The 25,670-nt window shown below is 40.6% G+C and overlaps 1 non-coding gene across 1 annotated transcript; it reads left to right on the top strand.

Moving 5' to 3' along the window:
* The first annotated feature begins 13,868 nt into the window (after nt 1-13,868).
* On the top strand, nt 13,869-13,975 carry LOC145123068 (small nucleolar RNA R71). Its single transcript, XR_013714948.1, has one exon. It is a non-coding gene; the product is annotated as a small nucleolar RNA R71 (small nucleolar RNA).
* The last annotated feature ends 11,695 nt before the right edge of the window (nt 13,976-25,670 follow it).

Below are 25,670 nucleotides of genomic sequence, written 5' to 3'. Positions count from 1 at the left end.
CAGTTGTTTTCTGAATACATGTCAAAGCTAGTGGGAGCATGAGTGTTATGCTGGTAAAGGAATAATCATCATGTTAGTGGGATCATGATTATTATGTTAAGTATTGTGAGTTAGCAATATTAATTATAGAAAACAAAAGTTTCAATTCGCAAAGTTGTAGAGGTTGAAAGGTTGTTTTGCTATAATTAAGGGAGAGAACATTATATTTTATTTCAAATCTAAAAGCTTAGATCGAGAAATTTAAATCAAATTTAGTAATATTATAGCAAGAGACTATTAAAGTACCATGTCTTTATGTAAGACATTATGTATCGTATCCCATACGCTTGGGGTATAGGATCAATTGCATATGTTGTAATATTCAACCGTTCTAATTTTTCCAAATGCCTAGGACATTATGAGGGGAAAATGACCAAAACCGGATATGACTAAAATAATTAAACAACTGTCAAGGACAATCTAAGGTTCGCTGAGAATTGGTCTGTCACATCCAAAATTTTACACCAAATTTAAACTTTTCAAGCATAATAAAACCAAATAGTAATTGTTTACAAAAGTGTTTTCAATTCATTATTCAATCAAAGTGTCCCAAAAGCCAGATCATAAGGATGAGGAGTGGTACGGTCACGCCTTCGCCTTGCCATGAACTCCTGAAGTACCTGAAACAATAAACTGAAAACTGTAAGCCCGAGGGCTTAGTGAGCTACCCCCAAAATACCAATACCACACTGATAATACCATATCTGTAATAATCAATCAATCATCATGCATACTGGGCCATCGGCCAGACTGGACTGCCCTATAGGGCCTTCAGTTCAACTGAATCTATATCGAGCCTTCGGCATGAATGGACCGCCACGTAGGCCTACAGTCTCCCCAGACCGCTCATAGGGTGTGTTGGCCTTCAGCACAAAGAAGGACCGCCTCAACCCAAGCAACAAACAAATAACCATGTGCGCATAACTAACATCTACTGGCATATACAAACAACGAACATATTTATCTCACTGATTACCAACATATCAATTTCTCATAACTAGAGCACTGACCTAACAGGTCACTAACATATCAATCCCTACGGATCATAAAAGCATAACGTACTGTCTTTCCTAATTCCGATCTAACAGATCATATCCACATGTAGCATACCATAACGATAACAACTAAAAGGGCCGGCCTTGGTGCCTTAGACCCTATCGATATAGTGAGGATAACTCACCTTGCAGATGCCGACTCGGTAGATAAACTTCAACCCTCGGATCACTTGACACAGGCTCCACCACCTATTACCATAGTACAATATACTCATAAGTCCTTAACCTTATAAGGTATTCCATAACCCACTAGTCAACCCCTGGTCAAAGTAAAAGTCCTCAGTCAAGGTCAACAGTCCATGTTGACCTTAACTCGCCGAGTTCCTTGAAGCACTTTCCAACTCGCCGAGTCATCGAGGTGACTCGTCGAGTTCCTCCGATTCTCGATCAAACTTTAAGGTCACCCGTCGAGTTTCCTTCTTGCAACTCGACGGATACACACGCATACATATCCTGTAGAAAACTCATCCGACTCGCCGAGTTGTTCATACAACTCGCCGAGTCTATGGCAATCTTCATCGGACTCGCCGAATTGCTCATACAACTCGCCGAGTCTATGGCAATCTTCATACGACTCGCCAAGTCAACCTTGCGACTCGCCGAGTTCCTTCAGCCCTTAAGCCATACAGACTCATTTAAGCCATGCAATGGCTCCAAATTACAGATCCAAGCTTCTAGAGCATGCTTTTCACGTAAAGTTGCAAACTTTACATGTATGCATGGCTAAAAAGGCTCTTAATGGCAATTCTAAGCTCTTAATGGGGTTTCATGCATAAGAAGGGTCTCAATCACCCCCAAACCCACAACTTTATAACTTTAGGACTTAGAAGGGTCCAGATCTGAAGTTACAACTTCGGATCTAGCCCATAGCTCCCCATATCAACTCAAAACCCATAAAACCCTAAAACTCATCCAAAAGAAAAGAGATCTAGAAGGAAAGGGAAGTAAAGATTGCAACTTGATACCTCCAAAAGATGCTAGCTGAGGTAAGTTCTGCTTCCCACACCTTCCTTGCTTCAACTCCTTTGCTCTTCAATCTTTTCCCTCCTAGCCAACCTTCTTTCCAAGGCTTAAATCACACCAAGAAGAGTACCACACGAATTAGGGTTTTCACTGAGCTCTCAAAGACTGTAAAGAGGCCAAAGGAGGCTGAGGCTCCTTTAAATAGGGTGCAAAACCCCGGGATTTAGGGTTTCCTCTGCCAGCTCCTACTCGTCGAGTCCCTTCATGGACTCGGCGAGTAGGTCACTAAACATGCGTATCAAACCCGTTGCTACTCGACGAGTACGGCAACCAACTCGTCGAGTAGGCCTTGAAACCAATTAAATTCTTATTTAAACAATACCTGGGAATCGGGGCGTTACAATTCTCCCCCACTTGAACTAGACTTCGCCCTTGAAGTCCGCTGGAATAAACAATGCCGGGTAATGCTCCCGCATTTCCGCCTCCGGCTCCCACGTCCACTCGGATCCTCTCCGATGCTCCCACTGCACTTTTACCAAAGGTATCTCTTTATTCCGCAAAATCTTCTTCTTCCTTTCCAAGATGGCTACAGGCCTCTCTACGTAATTCAGGCGCTCATCGACCTGAATATCATCCATCGATACTACTGCCTCCTGGTCCATAATACACTTCCGCAATTGCGAAACATGGAATGTACTATGAATTCGGCTGAGCTCCTCCGGTAGCTCAAGCCTATAAGCCACCTTGCCCACCCTGGCAATAATCCTGAATGGCCCAATATAACGGGGACCTAATTTTCCCCTCTTCCTGAAGCGGATCACACCCTTCCAGGGTGAGACCTTCAGAAGTACCATGTCACCAACCTGAAACTCTAAATCTGATCGGCGTCTATCAGCGTAACTCTTTTGCCGACTCTGAGCGGTCTGCAGCCGCTGTCTGATCTACTGGATCTTTTTGGTAGTCTGCAAGACTACCTCTGTTCGACCCATCACTCTGTGTCCAACTTCACCCCAAAAGACCGGGGTTCTACATCTCCGACCATACAACAGCTCAAAAGGTGCGGCGCCAATGCTGGAATGATAGCTGTTGTTGTAGGCGAACTCTGCCAACGGTAGGTGAGAATCCCAGCTCCCACCGAAATCAATAACACACGCCCTCAACATATCCTCGAGGGTTTGAATGGTCCGCTCGCTCTGACCGTCGGTCTGCTGGTGGAAAGCTGTACTAAAGTGCAGCCGCGTACCCAGTTCCTCGTGGAACTTCTGCCAAAAACGGGAAGTAAACCTGACATCCCGATCGGATACAATGGAGACTGGAACCCCATGGCGAGAGACAATCTCGCTGACGTACATATCGGGCAATTTCTCGGCCGACGAACTCTCCCGTATGGCCAAGAAATGGGCACTCTTGGTCAATCGATCCACGATGACCCATATAGCATCAAGCCCCTTCGCCGTTCTCGGCAACTTGGTAATAAAGTCCATCGTGATCTGTTCCCATTTCCACATGGGAATCTCCAGGGGATGCAGTTTTCCATGCGGCCTCTGATGCTCGACCTTGACCATCCTACAAGTCAAGCACCTCTCGACGTACCAGGCGATTTCTCGCTTCATGCACGACCACCAGTAGCTCAAACTCAAATCCCGGTACATCTTGGTGGCCCCCGGGTGTATAGAAAAGTGAGACTTATGAGCCTCCTCCATCACTGTCTGCCGGATCCCTCCGGTCATCGGAACCCAAACCCGACCGTGTCGGGTCAATAATCTGCGGCTATCCTGAACAAACCGGGCATTCTCGCCCTTAATCCGCTCCATCTTCCAGTTCTCTGGTCTCATGCCCTCGACCTGGGCATCCTTAATCAAGCTCATAAGCAGGGAATCCACCGCTATCCTCATACAACTTGCCGGGGTAGAAGACCCAGCTGACTTGCGGCTCAAAGCGTCCGCAACCACATTCGCTTTACCAGGATGGTAAAGGATCTCACAATCATAGTCCTTGACTACATCCAGCCACCTGCGCTGCCTCATATTCAGGTTCGGCTGATCCATGATGTGCCTCAAACTCTTGTGATCCGTGTAAATAGTACATCGGACCCCGTACAGATAATGCCTCCAAATCTTGAGAGCGAAAACCACCGCTCCCAACTCAAGATCGTGCGTAGGGTATCTCGTCTCATGCGGCTTCAGCTGCCGCGATGCATAGGCTATCACCCGTCCCCTCTGCGTGAGGACTGCCCCCAGACCTGTGATGGACGCATCACAAAATACTACGAAATCCTCGACTCCCTCGGGGAGCGTCAACATTGGCGCCTCGCACAAACATCGCCGGAGGGTCTCAAACGCCCTCTGCTGCTCAGGGCCCCACCGGAAATCCACCCCCTTCCTCGTAAGACGAGTGAGGGGTACTGCGATCTTGGAGAAATCTCGAATAAATCTCTGGTAGTACCCTGCTAAACCCAAGAAACTCCTGATGTCTGAGGGAGATTTCGGAGTCTCCCACTGCATAACCGCCTCCACCTTGGCCGGATCGAGCAAAATCCCCTCCTCGTTAACAAGATGTCCGAGGAACTGGACCTCTCGTAACCAAAACTCACACTTCGAGAACTTGGCATACAGCCGTTCTCACCGCAGAACCTCCAGCAGCTCCCTGAGATGCTCCTCATGCTGCTCTCGGGTCTTGGAATACACCAATATATCGTCTATGAACACAATGACCGAGCGATCGAGCATCGGTCTGCAGACCCGGTTCATCAAATCCATGAACACTGCCGGCGCGTTGGTGAGCCCAAACGGCATCACCATGAACTCGTAATAACCATAACGAGTCCGAAACGCGGTCTTCTCCACGTCTTCCTCCCTCACCCTGACCTGGTGATATACGGACCTCAAATCGATCTTGGAAAACCAAGATGCACCCTGCAGTTAATCAAAAAGATCATCTATCCTCGGGAGTGGATAACGGTTCTTCACCGTTAACTTATTCAACTCCCTATAGTCAATGCACATCCTGTGCGAACCGTCCTTCTTCCTTACGAAAAGGATCGGTGCTCCCCAAGGTGAACTACTCGGACGAATAAACTGCTTACCCAATAGTTCCTGCAACTGAGATGACAACTCCTGCATCTCTGGCAGTGCCAGTCGGTACGGCCCCTTAGCGATAGGGGCCGCCCCTGGCACCAGATCAATCCTGAACTCCACCTGCCTCTCCGGAGACACTCCAGGTAACTCCTCCGGAAACACGTCAGCAAACTCTCTAACCACCGAGACCTCTGAAACTGAAGTCTGATCCCTGACCCGCGTGTCCACCACACACGCTAAATAACCTGCACATCTGTGCTGAATATACTGTCGTGCCCTGGCGGCCGAACAAAACCCTGATCCTACTCTGGTGCCCTCGCCATATACCACCAGTTCTCCCCCACTTGGGGTTCGAACTACTACTCGTTGTCCCTCACAGTCGATCATGGCGCCAAACCGGCTGAGCCAATCCATCCCTACAATCACACACACTTCCCCCATAGGAATAGGAATCAAATCTATTGGGAATGATACCCCAAAAATCTCCAGCTCGCATCTCCGGTAAACTGAAGAAGCAGAAATCCCGTGCTCGTTGGCGATCGCAACTCGCAACGGACACTCAAGCTCATCTACCGACACACTGAACTCTCTACTGAAAGTCTGAGATACAAACGACCGACTCGCCCCCGAGTCAAATAAAACCAAAGCAGGCAAAGAGTTTACTAAAAACGTACCTAAACACAGGCACCAATGATAAGCACAACATAGATAAAATGACTAAAACAGAAAATAGAAACATACCAGCAACCACATCCGGTGCTGCCTTGGCCTCCTCGGCCGTGAGCTGGAAGGCGTGCCCCTAAGCCTTCGGAGGCTCCGCCTTGACTGGCCTCCCATCCCCAATCCTCAAAGTAGTCGGTGCGGATCCCTACGCTGGCTTGGCGGCGAGCTGCGGACAGTTGGTCTTCACATGACCAACCTGATGACAATGGTAACAAATCCTCATATCTGCTGGAGGGGCGGACTGACGGCAGTCCCTGGCATAGTGCCCCTCCTTGCCACATTTGTGGCACCCACCTCCTGCTCGACAAATCCCCGAATGACCCTTGCCACACTTTCCACAAGTGCGGCTCTGCTGATTCCCAGTCCGAGTATCAGCGGTCTTAGATCGCTTAGGCGCCGGCTGAGACTGTGCCGGTGCCTGACGCTGCTCCTTCAACAGCAGCTCTATCTCCAACTCACTCCGCCTCGCGGCTTCCTGGAGATCCAGGAGGGTATCACACCGCTGTGTAGACACAAACTGTCGAATATCAGTCTTGAGCATACTCAGATAACGAGTCATCTGGGACTGCTCTGAAGCAAACTCCGGGCAAAACATAGCCCTCTCCGTGAACATACGGGTAATCTCCATCACAGACTCCCCATCCTGTCTCAATGTCAAAAACTCCTGAGCAAGCCGCTCCCGCTCAACGCGCGGAACGTAGCGGGTGCGGAACATATCCCTAAACTGCTCCCAAGTAACAGCAGCTTGCTGATCATCCGTGTACGGCCCTGTCGTCAATCTCCACCAGTCCTTTGCCCCAAGCCTCAGCAGGTTCAGGGCACACCTGACCTTCTGGTCCGCGGGACATGAACACGTGAAGAAACATCCCTCCACGTCAAATAACCACCTCATAGCCCTCATCGCATCCTGCGTACCATCAAACGTCGGGGGCTTCGTATTATCGAAGTCCCAGTACTGGAAAGCCCTGCTGGCTCCTCCTCCAACCCCTGCCGCAGTTACAGCCGAAGTGGCTGCAACGGCAGTTGTCTCTGCTAGAGCTGCATATCGCTCATCAAAGTACTCGACCATCACGGTCTTAATCAACCCAAACATCTCTGGCAGCTGCGCTCGGAACACTGCAGCAATCTCTTCGTGCAAAATCTCCCGGATCCTGGCATCCAACTCCTCGGTCCCTATCTGTACCACGGGCTCAGGTGCTATCGGCACCTCTGACCCTCCGTCTCCCGATCCTGATCCTGATCCTGATCCGGATCCAGAAGCAACACGTCTCGTCACCACCATACTAAAATATATATATTCAAGTCATCAGATTAATAACATAATATCGGGAGACCAAAACCCACAAACCCTAGGGGTTGTGACTTCCTTGCTACGCGTATGGGCCCTGTGCTTTCAGTAGTACGGGCCCATACTACCTTCCACACCTACCCATATTTGTCTCAAGTATCACCACACCACCCTAACACTATCATCAACATAATATGCGCTCAACCCTTAATCCTAGGGAAACATCGCCTATCCCCCAACTGATCTCACAGCTCCTCACAACCCACACATCCATGAAACTTTCATCATCCCCTGCAGCGCTAGTGTATGCTAGCTGCACATAACGCCGGACCCAATAGACTTTCCAATATCCAATCCTACCCGAAGGCCGAATCAACATTCTCAGGCTATAAGGTCTTTATTATGCACAGCCGTGATGCATACACTAAACATCTACAGTTATGATGTCAATTCCATATACAAGAAACCCTAGGCTAATAGGCATCATATAATCAGTCAAATCTATCATGCGATTCCTGAAGATCCCTAGCCTAGCACTAGCATGCTGTTCTAACATATCAAAATATCAAATAACTGTATGGTATTTTGGGGTTCACTTACAGGCTCTTGCTGATCGTACCCTCTGCATCCTCCATCCTTTACTTTGAAAACCATTTTAAATATTTTACTTTCCGAAAATATCCTTGATTTGAGACTGGATTCACACGAGTGTTCCTCCAATTCGCTCAAACCAAGGCTCTGATACCAACTTGTCACATCCAAAATTTTACACCAAATTTAAACTTTTCAAGCATAATAAAACCAAATAGTAATTGTTTACAAAAGTGTTTTCAATTCATTATTCAATCAGAGTGTCCCAAAAGCCAGATCATAAGGATGGGGAGCGATACGGTCACGCCTTCGCCTTGCCATGAACTCCTGAAGTATCTGAAACAATAAACTGAAAACTGTAAGCCCGAGGGCTTAGTGAGCTACCCCCAAAATACCAATACCACACTGATAATACCATATCTGTAATAATCAATCAATCATCATGCATACTGGGCCATCGGCCTGACTGGACTGCCCTACAGGGCCTTCAGTTCAACTGAATCTATACCGAGCCTTCGGTATGACTGGACCGCCACGTGGGCCTACAGTCTCCCCGGACCGCTCATAGGGTGTGTTGGCCTTCAGCATAAAGAAGGACCGCCTCAACCCAAGCAACAAACAAATAACCATGTGCGTATAACTAACATCTACTGGCATATACAAACAACGAACATATTTATCTCACTGATTACCAACATATCAATTTCTCATAACTAGAGCACTGACCTAACAGGTCACTAACATATCAATCCCTACGGATCATAAAAGCATAACATACTGTCTTTCCTGATTCCGATCTAACAGATCATATCCACATGTAGCATACCATAGCGATAACAACTAAAAGGGCCGACCTTGGTGCCTTAGACCCTATCGATATAGTGAGGATAACTCACCTTGCAGATGCCGACTCGGTAGATAAACTTCAACCCTCGGATCACTTGACACAGGCTCCACCACCTATTACCATAGTAAAATATACTCATAAGTCCTTAACCTTATAAGGTATTCCATAACCTACTAGTCAACCCCTGGTCAAAGTAAAAGTCCTCAGTCAAGGTCAACAGTCCATGTTGACCTTAACTCGCCGAGTTCCTTGAAGCACTTTCCAACTCGCCGAGTCATCGAGGTGACTCGTCGAGTTCCTCCGATTCTCGATCAAACTTTAAGGCCACCCGTCGAGTTTCCTTCTTGCAACTCGACGGATACACACGCATACATATCCTGTAGAAAACTCATCCGACTCGCCGAGTTGTTCATACAACTCGCCGAGTCTATGGCAATCTTCATCGGACTCGCCGAGTTGCTCATACAACTCGCCGAGTCTATGGCAATCTTCATACGACTCGCCGAGTCAACCTTGCGACTCGCCGAGTTCCTTCAGCCCTTAAGCCATACAGACTCATTTAAGCCATGCAATGGCTCCAAATTACAGATCCAAGCTTCTAGAGCATGCTTTTCACGTAAAGTTGCAAACTTTACGTGTATGCATGGCTAAAAAGGCTCTTAATGGCAATTCTAAGCTCTTAATGGGGTTTCATGCATAAGGAGGGTCTCAATCACCCCCAAACCCGCAACTTTATGACTCTAGGACTTAGAAGGGTCCAGATCCGAAGTTACAACTTCAGATCTAGCCCATAGCTCCCCATATCAACTCAAAATCCATAAAACCCTAAAACTCATCCAAAAGAAAAGAGATCTAGAAGGAAAGGGAAGTAAAGATTGCAACTTGATACCTCCAGAAGATGCTAGTTGAGGTAAGTTCTGCTTCCCACACCTTCCTTGCTTCAACTCCTTTGCTCTTCAAGCTTTTCCCTCCTAGCCAACCTTCTTTCCAAGGCTTAAATCACACCAAGAAGAGTACCACATGAATTAGGGTTTTCACTGAGCTCTCAAAGACTGTAAAGAGGCCAAAGGAGGTTGAGGCTCCTTTAAATAGGGTGCAAAACCCCGAGATTTAGGGTTTCCTCTGCCAGCTCCTACTCGTCGAGTCCCTTCATGGACTCGGCGAGTAGGTCACTAAACATGCGTATCAAACCCGTTGCTACTCGACGAGTAGGGCAACCAACTCGTCGAGTAGGCCTTGAAACCAATTAAATTCTTATTTAAACAATACCTGGGAATCGGGGCGTTACATGGTCGCTTGTGAGCAGTTGGAAGTATAGTAAAGGATGGACCATATCGACATTATTATGAATAGATAGGTATCTATTTGGAATGAGTTGTTATATGGAAAATATGGAAATGTTTCCATAATGGGAGTTGGATATTAATAATCTATGTAGATTAGAAACTTTTATGCAAGAAGGATGTTCAAAAGAATCTACTTTGAATGTGAGACTTCATATCTATGGAGTTGTCTTGTAACAATCTCCAATAGAGCACTTTGTGATTTCATTGGCAAAGTCTTAGTGACCTTGGTGCTATGACGTTACAAAATGATCATTGCATAAAATGTTTGAATATAACATATTCTAATAGTGGCAAGAATTTGGTATTCTTACACTTATGATAATGATTGGGAAATGTGAAATGAGTGTCATTGGAAATGTGTTCAAGTGATCTGTTTCACAATGTAAGGACCATAGGTAAACATAGTGTGTTTGCTTGGAGCATGGGATAACTATTGTTATAATTCAAGTATTAAGTTGATTATCTGAAACATTATACAATGAATAATGTGTAATCAATATGGTGATTCAATAAAAGGAGTTTTATTTATACTCAAGAGTCTGAGGCCGTATTGGATTCGATTATTGTTGTGTTTCATTTTGCATGTTTTGACTTCCCGAGTGACTAGGTTATTCTAACTTTCCACAATCGATCATACTTTGGAGGTAGGTATGAATGAAGATTGTCATGAATCCGACTGTAGATTGTCTAAAGCGTTTAGACATAGCAAAAGTCTGTTGCAGTGCTCATGAGTGCTCCTGAAATAAAATTTAAGTATTAGATTAAACCCACGCTCACTTGAATCACTTCATGGATTTTATCATGAGTGATTAGTGAGACAATAATATCTTATATTCTTCAAACGGAGACATATAGTTTCAGTTTACGAGTCGGTTGCTCATTGATAATATGTAAACGCACCAGTAACTTGGTGTTATAAAACATATTATTGTGTGTGATTTGATGAGTAAATAGAGCAAGCATATGAGTCGAAGTTTATCCGTTCCTTTTATCCAAAGTGGATAAAAGCGATATCTGTGGGCCCCTCGATGATTTAGTGAAGACACCCTAAAGCGCTTGGCCAAGCGTGGACTAAGTTGATGTGTTCAACTGAAGTCTATTGTCATTCATCTTAAATCGGAAATCGGGAAACAACACATGAATAGAGAGTATGATTAAAATCCATGTCTCAGTTCATACGATATCTAGAATGGAGGAATATATGATTCCTTATCTAAATGACGCGTTGCTGATAACATCAGAGTTCAACATCGGCTTTTGAAAGCTACGATTGCTAATCAGGTTCTGAAGTCGTACTTGCAAAATAGTTATTAGACTTATCCAAGTGGGAGACTGTTGGATTAGGTGTCTAAGCCCATAACTATTTTGGTATGTACTTGACCCGATTATGAGCATGGTCCTTTTGGGTTGCCTTCACCTTAGCAACTGATAGGATGAATTATGGAGAAAGAGGATTAATTATGATTTATTAATATATTATGTGAATAATATATTAAAAGAGAAATCATATTGTTTAATTAATATTGATCAAGAATTAATTTAGAATTAGTTTTGTGGTCAAAAGAGATTAATTAAATTAAGGGGACTGATATTGTAATTATAAGATAGTTACAAAGTTGGGCTTAGGATCCATAAGGAAGCAATGGACGAATTCTATATGGGAGTCCATATAGAAATCATCCAAGGGGCCTTCTAGAAGGATCCTTTGGGCTGCTTAAGGAATAAGCAATTGGATTAGGGTTTCCTAGTTGATAAGCCTAGAAGCCTAACTATAAAAGGAACCCTAGGGCTCCCAAAAATCGTCCCTAACCCTTCTAAGAGTGCCTTGGACGATTCTTGTGCTTCCTCCTATCTCTCTTGTTCTTCCTTGTTACTGGTGGTGTTTGTGACTCCATTAGAGGTGCAACACTTGGGGCACTAAGCTTTCAAGAGTCAATGACTTTGTGGATTGTGATTGTTATTGCTACATAACAATCAATGTAAGATCTAAACCCTAAATCAGATGTGATTTCGAATTTGTATGATGGACATTAGGGTTATTGCTTTGGTATTCAATGTTGTTATGTTCATAGTTGAAAACATAGATCAAAGCAATTAGGGTTGCATGAACACCATAGGATTGATGTTATGCTCATAACCCATCATAAACAAGTTTAGGGTAATATTAAGATCAAGAACAGCGTCAACAGTTGAGTAAACAATGATGACGGCTAAAGCAAGATCCAATAATAGCGGAAACCCTAAAAGCTCTTTTAACAGAAGAGATACGTTAATACACAGTCTCCTGCTCTAATACCAATTGTTAGGATTGAATCCTTATAAGATGGATTATATTCAAACAGGTAATAAAAATAAGAACACAGAATATGGATCAGGATGTGCTTAATGATTAAAAGCCACAGCCTCAGAAGAGCTCGATGAACAACTGCTACTATAGAGGCATGTAGGGGTTACAAGAATGAACGATTTACTTCGGTACAAAACATGGTGCATGCATGCACCTTAAATAGTAAAACCCAAGAAATAAATAATGGATGGACAGGCCCAACCCGGTTACAAAATAGACTATACAAAAAGCCTAATGACGCAACACCTTAATAACCCAACACATATGAATCGTCATTCTAGTAGCCTTCAAATTTGGAAGATTGAGCTTTTGATAAAACGAATAAGGCATCAATTTATACTTGCTCCAGAATCGACTAAAACAAAAATCTTCATATCATTTCCAAATTCACATGGAAGTGTAAGGCGTCCAGGATCTCCCATCTTCTTTGGTATTTCTCCCATAATAACCATGGAACTTTGTTCACTAAGGACAACCTTGGAGGTCTTCTCTAGTTGTTGGAGAGTGTCGAATAAGTCTTGAAGAAATTTGGCATATTCGGGCACTTGTGCCAAAGATTCAATAAAAGGAGTATTGATAGGAATACCCTTAACTTGCTTCATAAACTTGATATGCTCTTGCTCCAATGGGTGAAATCTAGCTCGAGAAGGAAACAGTAGCGGAGGACGAAAAGCTTGAGTATCAGTAAAATTTTCCTGTTCAGACCGAGCACACGTCGTGAGGATTGAATCATCACGTTGTGAAAACGGTGGTTCAACAATAATTTTATCTTCGACTTTTGAACTCTTTGGTTATGGTTCAGGCTGCCTTGGCTCTTCTTCTAAGGCTTCTAAGAAATCAGAAATAGTGTCTTCTTTAGTCTCGATGGCCATGACATGCGGTTGTGGTTTATCATCAAGAATTTATGGAGGTAATCGTTCGTTAACCAATGTAGTTAGTTGACCAAGTTGAGCTTCAATATTTTGGATTGATGTTTGATGATTTCTAAGTAAAGCTTGCTAGTCTCTTATTGCTACATCGATTTCACCATGTCGTTTTTCCGAAGACTCCATAAATCTAGTCAGTATGGACTCAAAATCAACTTTCTTTTCAGGTTGTGTTTGTTCTTTTTGGTTTAAGCATCTCCATGTTTGCCTATACTTCTCTTCTTTTTTCTTTTTGTACTCATCGTAAGGAAACCATTATTTCTTTGGCTCCCTCCAATCTTCATCATAGGGGTCTCCACTTGAGTAGCATATTTGAGATTTCATATTCCCGTTTTCGTCCAAATGACAATCTTTCGTCAAATGTGGACCATTGCACTTTTCACAACCCATACGTATAGCATGTATGGATTGATCCATCTTCGTCCTTCTTCGATCAATATTATTTAACATAACCAAAACAGCCTCCATGCAGAAGTGTCATTCCTAATTCTTTTTGCTCCATCATTTCGAGGATTGTGATACTCACGCGAATGCTTAGAAAACTCTTTGATTAGCTCCTTAATTCCAGTGAGATTTTTCTTCGTTAAAGGTCCTTGAGAATCAAGGATTTGCCTTGTCATTACATTTACCCCATCGTAGAAGATTGAGACTTCTTGTTCCACATTAAGATCATTTTGGGGGCAATTTCGATGTAATACTTTGTAGCGCTCCCATGCTTCATAAAGTGACTCTCCCGGTTGTTGCTCAAAGTTAGCTATTGCCTTCTTGAGTTTGAACACTTTTGATGGTGGGAAAAATTATTATAAGAACTGTTCACGCATTTGTGCCCATTTAGTAATTGCACCGGGTGGAAGTGCCTTTAACCAATCTTTAGCAGCTCACTTGAAAGTGACTGGAAGCATTCTTAATAACACTGTCTCGCATGGAACATTCGAGATGTTGAAGTAATCAGCGATGTCATTGACTTAGTCAAGGTGTTTGTAAGCATCCTCATGATCTTTCCTGGAAAATGGAATATCCTTAAATGCGGAAAGAATATGTCCTTTTAGCTCGAATGTTGCGGTAGCGGGAATAGCGGGTTGCACTAAACCTGGATCGGTGTCCTCTCGATTTTTTTTGTACTTCTCCATCGAAATGTCGGCAATGTCTGCCATGTTGTTTCTTGGCTCGCTTTCGTGTTCACTACTTTTGTCTTTTTCATAACTAGCTTCCTTTTTATTAGTATTTTTCTTAATGCCTTTAAAAGTGCCTTCGTCTTCCAGGGTGTTGCTTGATTCTCCTACGTGCTTGCCCTTCTTTTTACGAAAAACTAATTTTAGATCCTTCAATAGTGATTTCCTTTGTGTGTTTGATTCTCCTACGCTCTTGTCCTTCTTTTTATGAAAAGCTAACTCTGGATCTTCAAGTGGTGGTGTCAAAGGTGTGTTTGATCCACGGGTTTGTAAGGGTTGAAGACCTGTTGTAATATGTCGAAGACCTAAGTTTATTTTACAAGGCACATTTGTAACGAAGCGTACTGTTTAGTCCTTGTAATTTTTTTGTGTGCTTTCTGGTTTCCTATAAATAGGAACATTACTTAGAGTTAGATAAGAGTCTTTGTACAACTTGTCTATTTTTCTCTCTGTAACAGTTGAAAGCATAATAGAGCTGAATCCAGATTATATTTACATCGTGTGTTCAATCTATATTCATATAACTCTGATTTGATTCATACTTGATTCCACAATTCATCAATTGGTATCAGAGCAGGAATCATCATCTGCGATCTGATTTTCACTCTGATTCAAAAGGTTTTTGAATCAAATTTCTGGTTCAAAAGTTCTGCACCTTTTGACGTGAAAAAGCTTTCTAGATCTTTAGTTGTGATTCGATTCTGCAACTGATTTGTTGAATCGAGTATTGTACTTGATATTTCTGATCAATTCAGCAATTTGCTTTCAAATTCTCTTTGACTTCTCAAAACTCTCAAAAATTTTCTTCCGTACAACAATGGCGAACTTCAATCTCAACTCGATGACTTCATTCTCTCACTTGCTAGGATCTTCAACTAAGATTCCTATGCTTATTCTTGAATATTATGATCAATGGGCGGATCGGATACAAGATTACTTGAATAGAATCGATGAAGAGCTTTGGTCATGTATCTCAGGGAATGTTACTCTTTCGACGAATCTTCAACCAATTGGATCGTCATCTAGTACTACGAGTGTGGAAAATCAAGGTGATCGAATGAAGAGACTTGAAAAACGATGCATAAGGGAGTTACGTGGTGTATTGCCTCCAGTTGTGTATAACTATGTTAGGAGTTGTACAACTGCAAAAGATATCTGGAATAATCTCAAAGACAAGTTTCAGGGCAGCGAGAAGACCAAAATCAATTCAGTTAAGCAATGTTTGATTGAATTGAAGGATTTCAAGCAAAAAGATGGTGAAACGATTGAAAGTTACTATGATAGGCTGAACGAACTGATTTACAAATGCAATCGTTATGGAATCACGAGGACTGCTATGGAATTCAATCTCATCTTTGTTATGGGACTCCGTAAAGAATGGAGGAGTGTTAGTATGATGGTGAAGAATCAGCAAAGTTTCGACACATCTTCTCTAAATGATTTGTACAATCAACTGAAAACACACGAAAATGAAGTAAATGAAATAGCTGAAGAGTCGAAGCTTAGTCTTGGAGGTCCATTGGCACTTGTCTCTAAAGTAACTGAAAAGGAAGCAGTGGAAAAAGGTGATTCTGATGACGAAGAAGGGTTTATCATGAATTCAGATGATGAGGCAGTAGCATCTTATTCAAACAATAGAGTCAAAAAGTTTTTTAAGAAACCGTTTGTTTCGAAGATGAAGAATGATGGAAAAGGAAATTTCGTGAATAAAGCTGCTGGAGAGGAGAAGAAGAAGTATGAGAAGAATGATGTGAAGGGTACTGGGGAGAAGAGAGAGAAGAAACTGAAAGGAGATTCTGGTATGGATTGTCATTATTGCAATGGAGCCAATCATCTAGCAAATGATTGCATGCTTCGAAAGAAAGATGAGAAAAAGAATAGAGTGAAGGATGAGGCATATTATGTAGAGAGGTTGGAAGAGGTGCGTACGAAGGCGAAAAATTTGTCTTTGGTGGCTCAAGGTGAACAAGAGGATGATGTCACGTATCAAATCTGGTCTTCGGGCTCAGCTGATGAGGAAATGCGTAATCCTACGCATGGGGCCATGTATGCAAAGCTGGAGGAAGATTCAGACGAAGAGTTCAAGGGCCGATGCTTTGTGTCGAAGTCTGCTGATAAGTCTCCAATGACAACTAAGGTACGCAATATTCTTCAATCTTTCAATATTCCTCTGAGTGCATATGATTCTGAAATTGTTGCTTTTGATGATACCGTTGCTTATTTTGATAATTTGGTTGTTTCTGCTAGCAATGAAGCTAAGAAATTAAGCAATCAGTTGTTAGAGACTCATAAGAAGTTAGATTCGAAAGTTATCAAGATAGAACGTTTAGAATTGCAAATAACAAACATTATGTGTGATCGAGATTCGTTGTCTAGTGATAGAAAACTCTTGTTAGCTCAACGAAATATCTACTACAATTCTGCTAAACGTTTATATGGCAAGTTAATTGCATTGCATCATTCGTGTGATATTAGCAAGGAAAAACATAGAAAATTATTACCTTTTCTGGCATATGAAAGAGTGAAGGTTGATAATATTTCATATGATTGTGAGAAAAATATTGTTGAGTTTGACAAAATTCCTGATGATAGATATGCTTATGGAATTGTCAAAATTGACGAATGTCTTGACACAAGTGAATTAGCTAACATTGTGAATGATACTTTAACAAAATCAGAAAAAATCAAAATTTTGAAAAAGACTGAGAATTCGACATCTGATTCTCAATCTAATTTTGCCGATATTGAAGATAACTCTGACAATATTAGTGATATTGAGGATGTTGATTGTTCTCAGTTGTTTGTCATTAATGTTGCATCAAAATCTAAAGGAAAAGAAAAACTTAAGGATCGGAAGGTTAAGATTGACACAGACAAACCTTCTACTTCGAAAGATTGTGATTTTGTGGATATCCGAGATAGTCAAACGAATAGCAGTGATGATGAAAATGATGACGAAAATTCGAACAAAAAGGTCTCATCTAACAAAGATTCGAAAGAAAATGAAATTCCACGTGTGGTTGTTGATCAAGTGTTAGGGGACACTGAGAATTTCGACAAAGTGTTGTCTGAAAAAAGAGCCCATTATTTGGAAACAAATCAAGTGGTGTATCCGATTTTCAAGTGTACTGATGATGTTGTTTTTCCAAATCAAGTGTTTGTTACCACTGGAAATGTTGAGAACATTAAACCAGAATTTAACAAAATGGTCGAAGATGACAACAAGAAAACAACAGACGAAGGGTTCTTTTCAAATCAAAGCACTGTTGAAAATAATCTAACACAAAATTCGTATGTTTTTCAAAGACAAAAACCACAACGCAAATGGGTTGAAAAATCGAAAATTGTGAAAGAAGTTACAAAAGAAGTTATTGTGGAAAATGAAACTGTTGTTAAATTCCAAAGAATTTAAAGAACAAATTGACAAGTTTTCAAAAGAAAATTCAATTTCAAAAAGACAAGCTCGAAAGAAGATTTTCTGGCAAACCGTAGAGTTACGAAAGCAACAAAATGGTTTGACATTAAAAACAACTGAAAACACAAAGACTAAATCTGTTGAGAACAAGTCTTCACATTCAACAATTTATTCAGATCAAAAGAAAAATCCCGCTCAAACAAATAAAACTAAATCTGAATTTCATCCAAAACCAAATTCATCGAAAGTTTCAAACTCATCATTTTCTAAAGATAACAAAAATACCTCAAAAAGTGTTCAAAATTAACCATCACCACAACGATTTTCTTCTAATCACCAAACAAGGTTTTCTCAAAAACAAAAATCTCAAAATCGGTTTTCTCAAAATAAAAGTGTTGGAAAAAATGATGGAAGTCGATACGCTATGGTATTTCGACCTAAATCAAATGTTGATTTCGTCCCACAAAAACCTAATTTTCCAAATCATACAGGCAAACAAACCTTAAGAGTCTCATATACAAAAGGGTTGTCTCGTGATAAAAACATCGATCATTGGCTTGAAGGAAAAGGACGAATGTATCAATCAAGGAAATATTCTCAACAAAAAATTCACGAAGCCTATGAGAAATATGTGAATACTTCGTCAACTGAGAGCTCATCTTCAAAAGACTCAAATGTTTCAGTGAAAACATGGCAACCGGTTTCGAAAGAAAAGCATGTACCAACTCAATCTAAAAAGATGAAGGCATGTGTCAGTGACAATCCCAAACTAACAAAAACTTATGTTTCTGTTCCTTTACCTAGTGATGTGGACTTAATTGATAGTCTCAAAACTAAAGTTTGTGACTGGGTTAAAAGTTATTCATTTCATTATGTTTTCAAAACTAATTTCCAAGGACCCAAACAGCCTTGGGTACCTAAGTTCTTTCATTGATCGCAGGTACTATGTGACGAGCAATATGATGAGAAATGGTATATCGATAGTGGTTGCTCACGTCACATGACAGGACGAAAGGAAAATTTGAGAGATTTTCGAAGCTTGGAAAATGCAAGTGTTGTGAAGTTTGGAAACAATCACAAGTCCCAAGTGAAAGGTTATGGCAAAGTCACGAATGGAAAGTTTACTGTTAATCGCGTAGCGTATGTCGAAGGTCTTCAACATAACTTGATAAGTGTTTCACAACTTGTTGTGGGTACTGGCAATCAAGTGGTGTTGAACGAAGAAGGCAGCATCATTTCGAATGTGGAAACTAACGAAGTTTTGCTCAAATCCAAACGACATGGTGACATGTTTACTCTTGATATCAAACCAATCATCGGCAAACCCTCAGTATGCTTACTTTCGAAAGCTTCCTCAGACATCAGCTGGCTATGGCATCGTCGTTTGTCATATTTAAATTTTCGCAATTTAAATAAGTTGGTACTTGATGATCTTGTTCGAGGTTTACCTGTATTAAAGTTTGACAATGATACCTTGTGTGCAGCTTGTGAACAAGGAAAACAACACAGGAAAGGACATCCAATTGTGATAGATTCGAAAATTGTGGAACCGTTGGAACTTCTTCACATTGACCTTTGTGGACCATCAACTGTTGAAACTCTCAACAAGAAACGACACATTTTAGTTATTGTTGATGATTTTTCACGATTCACTTGGGTGTATTTTCTCAGGATAAAATCTGAAGTCGCTCAAACAATGATTGATTTTATCAAGAAAATTGAGATGAGTCTGAAGAAAAATGTTCGAAAGATCAAAAGTGATAATGGGTCTGAGTTTAAGAACAAAGTGTTGGATTCGTACTTAATAGAATAAGGAATTTCACATAACTTCTCTTCGCCCTATACACCTCAGCAAAATGGTGTGGTTGAAAGAAGAAATAGATCACTTTGCGAAGCAGCAAGAACTATGTTGACATATGCAATCTTCCTCAATATCTATGGGCTGAAGCAGTTTCGACAGCATGTTTCACTCAAAATCGATCTTTCATTCATCGTCGATTTAATATCACTCCGTATGAAATCCTAAATAACCGAAAACCTAATGTCAAATTCTTTCATGTTTTTGGTTGCAGGTGTTTTATAATGAATCTTAAAGATAGCCTTTCAAAATTTCAAGCTAAAGCTGACGAAGGCATATTTTTGGGATATTCGCACAATTCGGTTGCGTACAGAGTGTTAAATAAGCATACACGGAAAGTCGAAGAGACATTCAATCTTACTTTTGATGATTATTATGTCAAACAAGTTGAAAAGCAATTTGAACAAAAACCAATTATTAATGAATCATCTGATGAAACAGAAGAATCGAATTCATCTGACTTTGATTATGATTTAATTTTTGGTATTCCTGACAGGGTTGTGGATGCTAAAGTTCATGCGAATGATAATCATCACTATGAAGCTTCAAAACATACTGATGATTTGGAAATCCCTCAAAATATTGTAGATGATAATTCAACAACGAATTCTATAGGAGTTGGCAAAAGTATGCATAATAGTCCAGAAGAAGGAGAGCATTTGGATTCAAATACTCTGGTTGAGGGGGAGCATTCTTTCGAGGGGGAGAATGGGAGAATGGATGATGTTGTTGAGGGGGAGCATCAGAATGATATTTCTGTTGAAATTGAACGAAATAATAATGATTTGATAAGTCTTGATGAAAATGATGAATTTCACGAAATTAATGATACTCTTTCTGTTGCAGGATCTGAACATGAAGAGATGTATGAAGATGCACCTTTGGAATTTGATCCATCATATCCACCATTAGAGAAATGGACAAGGACTCATCTGAAAGATCAAGTCATTAGGAATCCTCAAGATGGAGTATTAACAAGAGCTCAAATTCGTGCGAAGAATGAGGTATTAAATACTCATCAAGAATTTTTCATGTTTAATGTTTTCATCTCGAAAATTGAACCAAAAACAGTTAAGGTTGCAATGGAACACCTGATTGGGTTGTTGCAATGCAATCTGAACTAGCTGAATGCGATAGAAACAAGGTATGGAGATTAATTCCAAAACCTGAAAATGTTTCGATTGTCGGGTTAAAATGGATTTTCAAAAACAAAACCGACAAGGATGGAAATATTGTTCGAAATAAAGCACGACTTGTTGTAAAAGGGTATTCGCAACAAGAAGGGATTCATTATGAAGAAACTTTTGCCCCTGTTGCAAGACTCGAGGCTGTTCGAATATTTTTAGCTTATGCAGCTCATAAGGATTTCGATGTCTATCAAATGGATGTGAAATGTGCTTTTCTCAATGGTGAACTTGAAGAAATTGTTTACGTTGAACAACCTCCAGGTTTCTTAAATGAAATGCATCCTGATCATGTGTACATTTTAGATAAAGCAGTTTATGGGTTAAAACAAGCACCAAGAGCATGGTATGCAACTCTTACCAGTTTCTTAAAACAGTCGAAATTTAAACAAGGATCAGTTGCCCCACATTATTTCGAAAGAAAGTTAGGAATCATCTAATGCTTGTTCAAATTTATGTCGACGATATTATTTTTGGCTCTATTGACCCTGCTTTGTCTAGTGAATTTGAGAATTTGATGAAAAGCCAATTCGAAATGAGCATGATGGGTAAAATCAATAATTTTATTGGCTTAAACATTTGTCAAAGCAGAGAAGGCATTTTCATCAATCAGGAAAAGTATACAAGGAATTTGCTCGAAAAATTTGGAATGACTAATAGCACGAAGCTAAGAGTACCAATGGCAGTTGGAACAAGGCTAGCCCCTTCGTTAGAAATACATGCGGTTGATCTTACCTTATACAGTAGCATGATAGGTTCATTGGTTTATCTTACTGCAAGTAGACCTGATATCATGTTTTCTGTATGTAATTGTGCTAGGTATCAAGCAAATCCACGAGAACCACATTTAACTGTTGTGAAGAATATCTTTCGTTATCTCAAGGAAACAATTTCGTTAGGATTGTGGTATCCTTCGAAAACAGGGTTTTTCATTCAGGCATTTTTAGATGCAGATCTTGGAGGGTGTACTTTGGATTGAAAAAGCACAAGTGGTGGTTGTCAATTTTTGGATGGAAAGTTGGTTAGTTGGCAGTCAAAGAAGCAAACATGTGTTTCGATTTCTACTGCTGAAGCTGAATATGTTGCAGCTGTTGCTTGTACTTCACAAATTATTTGGATTCATAGTCAGTTGAGAGATTATGCCATTAATATGAAAAAGATTCCATTGTATTGTGATTCACAAAGTGCTATACGCATTTGTCATAATCCAGTACAACATTCAAAAACAAAACATATTGCTCTTCGTTATCACTTTATCAAAGATCATGTGGAAGATGGCAATATAGAAGTCCATTTTGTAAAAACAACGGATCAGCTTGCTGATATTTTTACAAAAGATTTGGATGAAAAATCATTTGTTCGAATTTTAACAGGATTGGGAATGATCGAAGCAAGTTCAGTTTCAGGAATGATTTCGAATATATAACAACGAAGGGTTATATAAATATGTCGATTCAGAGGTAATCATGACTCATTCAGAGGCTGAAAGTCAACCATTCAGAGGTTACTGTTCATAGTCAACGCTTCGACATGCTTCGACTTCGTGACATTGAGCATTTTGGTTTGGTGTAACACTTTTCGTTAGATTTCAAAAAAAAAATTTGTATCTTAGTTTTATTTTCGAAAAATCAAAAACTACAAAAAGATTTTATCTCTGTTTTGTCATTTTATTTTCGAAAAATCAAAAACTACAAAAAGATTTTATTTCTGTTTTGTCATTCTATTTTCGAAAAATCACAAAATTCAAAAAGATTTTCTTTTGTTTGTTAATTGTTTCTTTAAGAAAAATCAAAAACTCCAAAAAGATTTTTGTTATTTTGTTCTTTATCTTTTGTTTGTACAGATTTCACGAAGGACATACAAGGGTCATGTCTGTGTTTCTCAGGGAAGGTACATTTTCGACAACTTTGTACTAGTTAGACTGTCCCTAGAAGCATGCTGCAGCATGTCGACCCAAGCCTCCAAAGACTCAATGTGTGTTTACGAAAGCCTTAATGAAAATTTTCATACGAAAATTTCTTCCCAAGACGGGCTTATATTCACATTAGTCGAATGAGCTACCTTACTCTTCTCAAATGAGTTAAGAGTTGTCTGTTTGGTCCAATTATAACAGAGGTACAAGTGTTTTCGCGAACCAATCTTTTTCATCACAAAATTCTAACACATTTCACACACAATGACATATGTCCGAGAGGTCATCGATCAAACCAATTATGACTTAGGCATATCAAAATTCTGTGTTAATGATCTGACATCATGAGACCGTGATGAAAGTGAAACCCAACATTCTATCTTCGTAAGGAATTGACGGGGAACTTTGTTCCAGTTTTGACGAAACATTTGTTTCAGTACCACTTTTTGAAACTCCAAATCATATTCATTTCTTATGAGTAATCTTGATCAAACTATCGAAGCCCACGATGTTTGTTACCCAACAGGATTCAGTTTCAATTCTTTCATGAATATGATTTCCGTGTGAGTTTCATTTGCTTTCGAAGTCACTTTCAAAAATAATTCAAAGCATACTTGTCACTGACTACACTGGTCAAACAGGTAATTTCGGTTACAATTCCTCACCTTATGTTTAGGATGATATGTAACGAAATTTTAAACCACCCACGAAGCCTTATAAAAGAAGCCCTTCGATAATTCTCTATAAGTATTCGATTGAAATTCACGGGAACATACACAAGCAGTTGATTATCTCTCTTGATGATTAACGAAGTAACCTTTGCCCGGGGTTCATCTGCTTTTGTGTCGAAATTTTTCTGACATCACATATCCAAATTTTTGTTAATTTGCTTCTTATCTTTTCTTTGGCACACTGCACTCACGAAATCCTTGAGGTTCTGAGTAACACCAACTCAGGCTGATGATTTCAAACATCTGGCAAATGACTTTGCTTTTTATCACAAAAGTGAAAGAGCCTTACTTCCTTCCGAAGGCTGGTGACGGTTACAATTCAATTGGGATATACGATCAGACTGTTTGAAAGGACGTTCTGTATTCAGTCCGGGTTTCTAGGTGATGTGACAACTACTTTTTGACGCATGGCTACTTTATCGGCAGTATGGTGCGAGATTCAAGGTGCCACGTAGGATCTCAATTAATGTCAATCCCGCTTCAAATTCAAACACTAAGGTTATATATAAAAAGGGGAATCAAAGCGTGTTCTCAGTTTACGCTTTCAAACGAAACATTCCCAACTTTTCTCTGCAAATTTATGCTTGTTCTTCAAAGCATCAACAAACCCTAATCATGGCTAATTCTGCTGATGTCGTTGTTCAATCTCAAAACATTGAAGATGTTACTTCTCAACCGATCATGAAGATTCAAGGAACAAACTATCAAGTTGAAGATGATGTTTCTCTCTATCCAGACGAATTGAAGATGTTGGTTGTCGCATTGAAGAGTTCTGTTCTTTCCACTGCAATGTTCAATTCGTTTGCAGTTCCACTGTCATGGCTTTCTCCAGCAGGTTCCACTGCTACATACAGCAAAGCGATGGATATCATTACTTTTCAACTGATGAATGACAAGAAGATCCGATTGTCCAAGAAGATCTTTTGTCAGATTCTTGATATCCCTAATTCTCCAATCAATACTGATCTTTCTTTTGCACAAATCATCCATATGTTCAATGAGATGAGTTATCAACCCCCACTCACCAAGATCAGTGACTTCAAGAAGTCAGGACTTCCAACTGTTTGGAATTTTCTCTTCGGGATCTTTCTACGCTGCTTGACTGGTCGCAGTGTAGGTTTAGACAAAGGTCGAATGGAGGTGTATGCAATGGTAGCTGGGCTGTATTATGACATCAATGTGGATTATTCTACACAATTGTGGAAGGAATTTCAAAAGAGTGTCGAAAACACGAATGTAGTTCAAGGAATTTCGTGTGCTAGGTATTGGAGTTTAATCTTTCGATATTTCTATGCCAAAGAGGGAATTGCAGTGCCTACTGATGAGGAGACTGCTGAATTCCTTAAGTATCAATTTACGAAGGAGGTTACGGATGATGCTGAGATCTTTACCCACATTGCAAGAATTCCAGATGCAATGTTACAACGTGTTGATCCAACGAATTTGGTTCTAATGGAGTACTTGGAAACAATCAATCCGGATGATGGCTCTGGGAAGTTGTTACCAAAAGAAACAGCTGGTCCTTCGAAGAAATCTCGCAAGTCAAAGAAGGATGTAACAATTACTCTGGAGAAACCAGTCAAAGAGCCAAAGCAAAAGAAATCACCACCGAAACAGACGAAGCCAGATGCACAAGTTTCGACTGTTGTGGTTGACACGGTTGAGCCTGTTGATCATACTCAAGAAAAGGAAACACTTCCATCAAAAACAGGTATTTTTCGAAGGGTTAAGAAAGAGTCTCGTAGATCACGAAAGCTTTCTGATGGTTCATTCAAGTCTTCTTCTATGGTTTGAAAACCATATTTGAATCACCAAGGCATTCTCATTCGTGAAGTTCCAGCTCCTGTTTCTCCTTCTTCCAAGAAACGAAGAGTTGAAGATGTTGCTACACACCTTTCGAAGAAGATGTTGCTACACACCTTTCGAAGAAGAAGTTGAAGAAAAGAAAAATGGTTCTTCAAGCAGAATCATCCGAAAGGGAGAAAGTTCCTGAAACTCCTGAAGCTACAATTCTACAATCAACCTCACTTCCTGAGCAGACTAATGTCACACCACCCGAAGTTTCGTTAACCGAATCAATTCTTGAGGAGGTTCGAACTTCAGACATCAATGCACACGTATCTGATACGGATGTAAATGTCAATATGGGTGAAGGAAATTCGAATCAAGAAATTGTTGTTTCTACTTAAGGTATTC

The sequence above is a fragment of the Lactuca virosa genome, chromosome 6, assembly GCF_052849685.1.
Source record: "Lactuca virosa cultivar CGN04683 chromosome 6, Lactuca_virosa_CGN04683_v6, whole genome shotgun sequence".
Taxonomy (NCBI): Eukaryota; Viridiplantae; Streptophyta; class Magnoliopsida; order Asterales; family Asteraceae; genus Lactuca; species Lactuca virosa.
The sequence above is the reverse complement of the archived record's forward strand: the minus strand, read 5'-3'. Positions and strand labels throughout refer to the sequence as shown.